The sequence below is a fragment of the Idiotropiscis lumnitzeri genome, unplaced genomic scaffold, assembly GCF_059441095.1.
Source record: "Idiotropiscis lumnitzeri isolate Australia: NSW breed Sydney's pygmy pipehorse unplaced genomic scaffold, RoL_Ilum_1.0 HiC_scaffold_354, whole genome shotgun sequence".
In the NCBI taxonomy this organism is placed as follows: Eukaryota; Metazoa; Chordata; class Actinopteri; order Syngnathiformes; family Syngnathidae; genus Idiotropiscis; species Idiotropiscis lumnitzeri.
In genome coordinates this window covers 11207-18132 of record NW_028283892.1, presented here as the reverse complement: position 1 = coordinate 18132, position 6926 = coordinate 11207, and the positions used below count along the sequence as shown (strand labels likewise).

The following is a 6926-nucleotide window of genomic DNA, read 5'->3' as shown; positions in this document are numbered from 1 at the left end:
TCCTGCCTTTTCCTTTTTTCAGTTTAACAAAAAAAAAAGAACCTTTTCAGTGGTAGAGACTCGGGAGGAAAGTCAACAGCACACCCCAACAAAGATGGAAATGGAGTGGCAGCAATTAATCGACATCTAATCAATTACCAAATTAATGAATAATTATTTTGCTAATTTCTGAATCGTTTAGATTTGTTTTTTTTTTTTCTTTAACGGGAACAGTCAGATGGGATGGTCAATTTCTCAACAATGAGCTCAATTTACATAATTTCATTTTTTATCAGGAAAATATTAGCGTAATTAAGTGCTTTAAATGGCCACGCTTGGCCTTGCTGAAAAAAAAAAAAAAACGGTACCTGCTTCTGCTCCCGTTAAATTCTCTTCGGCTGACTGGTGGTGGCATTGAGCTATTCTTACTCGAGCTAGCGTGAACTAACAGCCCGTGGAGACAAAAGGTGCCACAAACAATTATTTTGGTAGTCGACTAATCACCAACAGTAGTTACGTTTTGTCGACTAATCAGATCATCTATAAATTGTGGCATGTCACATCTCCTCTTGTATAACCATATTGAGTTTACAGCTTGAATAATTGAAGGTGTGAAAAAATGAATAAGATGATACAACATTCAACTTTGATTAAACTTTGCAGCTTGTACCAGCATTCCTGAGATGTTTGTAAACAATTGTGCAGATTAAATTGAAGGCAGTACTGTGTGGCCTTAAAACTTTTAGCAATTGTAATCGTTTAGTGCATTTTAAAATGGAGGCAAACGATACACTATGGAGAGTTGCACGAATAATACAACACTATCTATGAATATAAAAATAATACTTGAAAACAAATTTAACTCTTCTTAGGCACCAAGCCTTTTTTAAATGTCAAGTACGGGAATAAATCATGAAAATATACTGTGTTAAAGAAAACTGAAATAAGCACTTGCTGTGGTTTTTACTTTGTTTTTATTTAACCGTTATCCAAAATCTTTGAATTTTCTTCACTAGTATGCATAATCTAATAGTAGTAAATTGATTTACAAAATCGTTGCACATGGTACAAAGAAAAAAAAATCTTCATGCAAATCATAGTAGGATGTGCATAACGTAGTATATTGGAGCAAACTTAATAATGCCTTTTATTTTTATATGATGCTTGTGGCAAAAATATTCTGTTGCTTTGAGTACTTGTATTTTCCCAGCTCATGGACACATCGCTCTGTTCGAAAGAGAGCATGTGCGATCATTCTCCTTCGATGTCAAACACAGACAAACACACATTGTTTTGGTTGTTAATAAACGTGAGATCGCTGACTAATTCCTCCTTAATCCAGACACTACAATATGTTAGCGTACCATAAAGGACATTGTGTTGGTGCGAGTGTTACATAGTAACATCAAACACACTGTGTGTGCTAACTACCGCTTGCTTTCAGATACGACTGAACGAGTCAGGAATTATAAATGTATTAGCGACAACGTCCTTCCTTTCTAGGTGATCAAGAATCCTCATTTTAAGTGGTTGAAATCTGTTGTAACTTTAGGAGTCTGTTGCTAACATCAGGTAGCCATGACACTTCTTACAGAGATATGCATAGAGCCAGCGAGACAAACGAGTTTCAAAAGAAAAGCAATGGGCCAAATAAATGAATGAATCTATAAATTATCAACTCATCAACTACTTGAATTAATTGTCGACGAATTGATCGTCAATGTCATTGTGATTGGCGACTAATCTCGCCAGCCCGGGTGAAGACACAACAGTGAAATATATTAAATCAATGACCAATAATCACCAAAATTCAAAAATACCTTCCTACTATTGTCCATTCCAAATTGTAAAATTAAAAAAACAAACAAAAAAAAAAGATCAGCACAGTATTTTTATTTTGTGGTGGTTTCCAAGTAGGAGCTTACATTTGATGTGGATAAAATTAAAATATTGTGCTCTGGTTTACAAGTTAAAATGGACAAGAGTAGCAATTAATCACTTTTTCATTGGTTGACAGTTGGTGACAACAGAAGGTGACAAACCAAGCCAGGAAACATCATGTACTACAATGGTTGATTCCCTGCAATGAATTGAATCAGTGGTTCCCAACATTTTCCCACACAGGCCAGGTCATCCAAACTCATAACATTTGCATCCTGTGTGCTGGCGGCATGATGTGATGAGTGGGTGGTGGGGGCATATTGTCAGGGCTGTAGCCTCAACTCTGTGTGATGAGCAGGCTTTGTACTTGCTATCGTTATTCATTTCGCTAGCTTATGCGTTTCATGTTAGCGTTACCGGCCCGGTCTAGTGGCCCGCGGACCGGTACTGGGCCTGGTGGTCGGGGACCTCTAATAATAATAATAATAATACATTTTATTTGAGGGCACCTTTCTAAGCACTCAAGGACACCTTACAACATTCAGTTAAAAATATAAATACAATGTTAATAATAATATAATAAAATGAGATAAAATAAAACAAATGGAAAATTGATTTATGGTCAGAGTGAATAAGCTTGTCTAAACAGATGTGTTTTGAGGTTGGATTTGAAATGTGTTAATGAGTCTGAGTTACGGAGGTCATCGGGGAGTGTGTTCCAGAGCTGGGGAGCAGAGTGACTGAAGGCTCTGCTTCCCATGGTGACGAGGCGGGGACAGTGAGGAGGAGAGAGGAGGAAGAACGGAGAGAACGGGCAGGTGTCGGAATATGGACGAGGTGAGCTAGGTATGGAGGGGCAAGGTTATGGATAGCTTTGAAAGTGAGGAGCAGGATTTTATATTGAATACAGTGTATAATGGGGAGCCAGTGGAGATGTTGGAAGACCGGTGTAATATGGTTTCTGTATGGTGTGAGCGTGATAATGCAGGCGGCTGAATTTTGGACCAGCTGAAGCTTATGGAGGGTTTTTTGAGGGAGACCAAGCAGGAGGGAGTTACAGTAGTCAAGTCGGGAGGTGACGAGGGTATGAATGAGTATAGCAGCGGAGTGAGGGGTGAGAGAGGAGCGGAGCCGGTGGATGTTTTTGAGATGATAATATGCAGAGCGAGTGATGTGGTTCATGTGTGAGGTGAAGGAGAGGGTGCTATCAAGGATGACACCCAGATTCTTGACCTGAGGGGAGGGGGAGATGGAGGAGCTGTCAAAGGGAATGGAGAAATTGTTTAGGGTGGATTTGATGCCAATGAGGAGTAGTTCAGTTTTATTGCTGTTCAGTTTGAGGAAGTTTGAGGTGAACCATGATTTTAATTCCTGTAGACAGTTGGTTAGGGAGGATGGTGGAAGTGTGGTGTTTGGTTTGGTAGAGATGTAGAGCTGGGTGTCATTCGCGTAGCAGTGAAAATGGATGTGATGTTTCCTGAAGATATTACCAAGAGGGAGAAGATAGATGATAAACAGCAAGGGGCCAAGGACATAACCCTGAGGAACACCCGAAGTGAGGGGAAAGGGGTGGGATCTAAAACATTTGAGCTGGATAAACTGGGTGCGGTCAGAAAGATAGGAGCGGAACCAGGAGAGGGGGGTGCTGGTGATACAGATGGAAAAAAGTCTGTCAAGGAGAATGGAGTGAGAAATGGTATCAAAGGCTGCACTGAGGTCAAGCAGAAGGAGAATGGTGAGTGAACCGGAGTCAGCAGAAAGGAGAAGGTCATTGGATATTTTGAGGAGGGCAGTTTCAGTACTATGAAGGGAACGAAAGCCAGATTAAAATTGTTCATAGAGGTTATTGGAGGAGAGATGGGTGTGAAGTTAAGCAGCCACTGTTTATTCTAGAAGTTTGTAAATGAAGGGGAGGTTTGATATGGGTCGGAAGTTGTTCAGGTCGGAGGGATCAGAGCCAGGTTCCTTCAGTATGGGAGTGACAGCAGCAGTTTTGAGATGGGAGGGTACATTGCCAGTAGAGATGGAAGTTTGAATAATGTTCGTGATGAGACGAGAGAGGGCTGGGATTAGAGGCTTTGACGAGAACAGTTGGAAGAGGATCGAGTTGACAAGTAGATGTCTTGGACTTCTGAATTAAGTTGGAGATTTGGTGGACAGATGGGGAGGTGAATGTAGAGAACAGGTGGGAAGGAGCCGGGGAGAATGGAGAAGGAAGGTTAGGAGCAGAAGGCGGGGTGAGTTGCTGGTGGATAAATTGGATTTTGGATGTAAAAAATTAGGCCAGAGTATTACAGAAATCGGTGGAATAGAGATGTGATGGAAGAGTGTCAGCAGGTTTAGTGGATTTAGGAATGAGAGAAAATAGTGTTTTGGGGTTACCTTCATTGGAACTGAATAGACCAGAGTAATAGATAGATTTGGCTTTGGAAATTGAGTCCTTGTAATGGAGGAAGTGGATAGTGTACATTTCTTTATGAATAGTGAGTCCAGTTTTTCTGTATAATCTTTCAAGTTGACGACCTTTTGATTTAAGTTGTATGAGGGTGGGGGTAAACCAGAGTGCTGTTTGGTTGAAGGAGACAGTTCGGGTTTTGAGTGGGGCCAGGGTATTGAGAATGTTATGGAGGTTTGAGTTGTAGTGTGTCAAAAACTCATCCGTTGTAGAGAGACAATCAGTGCTGGGCAGGTTGTTGATAAGTGATACTAAATTGTCCGGGTTAATGTCCTTGATTTTACGGAAATGTATAATGCGTTGTGCATTGAATTTGAAAAAGAACAGATTAACATTGAATGAAAGCAATAGATGATCTGTGTATGGCAGAAGACCGGTTTTACAGTTTGTTGGTGATAATCCTCAACAGCAAATTAAATCCAGAATGTGTCCTTTACTGTGTGTGGGAAAGTTGACAAACTGTTGAAAACCACAACTGTCCAGACGGAGGAGGAAGTAAAGTCTTTGGTGAGTGAGTTATTGATATTGTCCATGTGGATATTAAAATCTCCTAAGAGAATCACATTAGGTGATAGTGTATACAGATGAGTGAGGAATGCAGTGATGTCAGTGATAAACTCCTTGTTTGGTTTTGGTGGTCGGTAAATAGTGGCAATCAGTGTGGGAGTTGATCCAGATAGCTGTGCAACTGTAGCTTCAAACGATAAGAAAGTAGGCACATTCACGGGCGCAGAGTTAAAATCCTCACGCAGAATCATCGCGAGGCCACCTCCTCTCCCAGTAATGAGAGGTACAGCATGATAAACAAAGCCCGGTGGGGTAGCTTCTTTGAGAGTACCATAGTCATTGGGTTGCTGCCATGTCTCAGTTAGACATAAAATGTCAAACTCACGGTCTGTCAGGAGGTAGTGAAAGAAATGGCCCTTACTCGTAAGGGAGCGGATGTTCAGCAGGCCGACGTTGACAGCAGTGCAGCTGCTAGCGGCCGCGATGCTATCCGATCTTGAGACGCGGGTCAGCACAGAGGGATCCGCACGGCGTCCGGTGTTCTCCCGTGGGCGGCGAGCGTTGGACCAGAACGACCTGATGGAGCTGGAGTTGTCGTATTGGTAGTTTCAGCGTGAGCCCCATTGTGCATCTTCGCCGGGGCACGTAAAGTATGTCCGGGTGTTGGAGCAGAGCAGACGGTGGTGAACCGTGTGGACAGAAAGCAAGCCACTCACAGCTGATCGACATAGCTAGGCTGGGTAGTGAAGCCGAGAAGCAGCAACAGGTAGCCTCTAATACAGACAACCTGAGAAAAAAAAAGCGGCTTTAGTCAACACACTTCAGATTCTTTTGATGGTGTGAATCTTAGTTGCGACAAAATTTTTACACAGATCTATTATATAAGCGCCAATGTTCAGCCCAATCAAGGGTACCTTTAATTGTCCAAATGCTTGTAATTTCAGCTTCTCAACAGTAAATATCCAATTACTGTAGTCTTACATGAAAGCAGACTGATTGGCTTTGTGCTGAATCGAAATAAAGCAATTGCTTTCCCTCTGGAAAACAATGATAAACATTTCTGCCCATTTTCTGAATTGTTCCAGACCCTACCAGTACCTTCATAATTTATATCAAGTTGTCATATTGTAAGTTTTTTTTTCTAATAAAGTCATGAAAATGTAAGTTTTTTTTTAAATCTGAATCTTTGACAACAAAAATAATCAGTATATTAAATAAATTATTAAAATAAACTTTAGTTGCAGCACTTGATGGAAATATTTAAGATGATGCAAACTGAGTAAAAAAGGGATAAGAGAACAGAGTGAACTTGTGAAGGATTGGGGCAGAAGTAGGAAAATGGGTTGAAATAGAAAGTTCAAAGGTCACACTAATTTCTTACCCATTACAGCCCAGGGTCACATTCTAAATTGCACCTATGGGTTGTGTATAAGAAGAATAGAAACAAACATTTTACAAAAAATCGAGATGATTATTTTATAGGTTTTTCTATTCTTGGGTTTTAAAATACAACCCACAGATAAGAGTTATGTGACCCGGGTTATATATTCAAGAGCAAAAGAAGCAGTGTGTTAGAATAAAGATTGAAGAGCGGTTAGAAAGCTGTGATGAGTGGTGCGGTAAACTTAGAAGAGGCGATGATGAGAAGGAACAGAGGACAAAGAGCAGGAGGAAGCACGAGGAGGCATTTGTATTTGACCGCGGGTTGACCTCCTCCTTCTCACCTCTCCTTCACCTCCATTCGTCCATTTTTCATCCTAGACAGAGGAGGCCTTAAACGCACACACACCCACACACGCATGCAACACACACACGCACACACACAATGATTTGTCCTGGTTATGTCCTCTGCTATGCTCAGCAGGAAGCTTGGAAGGAGGATGAGTGAGTGACATGTCTACACATGGGCGCGTACGTAGGCACAAGCACACAGACAATCCTACTCATGACTCAGACATACACCAGGTGTGTTTATATGGTGCAGATGTTGAGACGGAAATGAGCACAATCAGAGACACAAACACAGCAAACCCATGACCGCAGACACTTGCTCATTTGTTATATTTTGTCGATTTACCTCAAACTATACTTTGTGTATAACTTG

The 6926-nt window shown here is 41.2% G+C and overlaps 1 pseudogene; it reads right to left on the bottom strand.

Moving 5' to 3' along the window:
• Window positions 1-4717: 4717 nt before the first annotated feature.
• On the bottom strand, window positions 4718-6578 carry LOC148314244 (uncharacterized; annotated as a pseudogene).
• Between the last annotated feature and the right edge of the window lie 348 nt (window positions 6579-6926).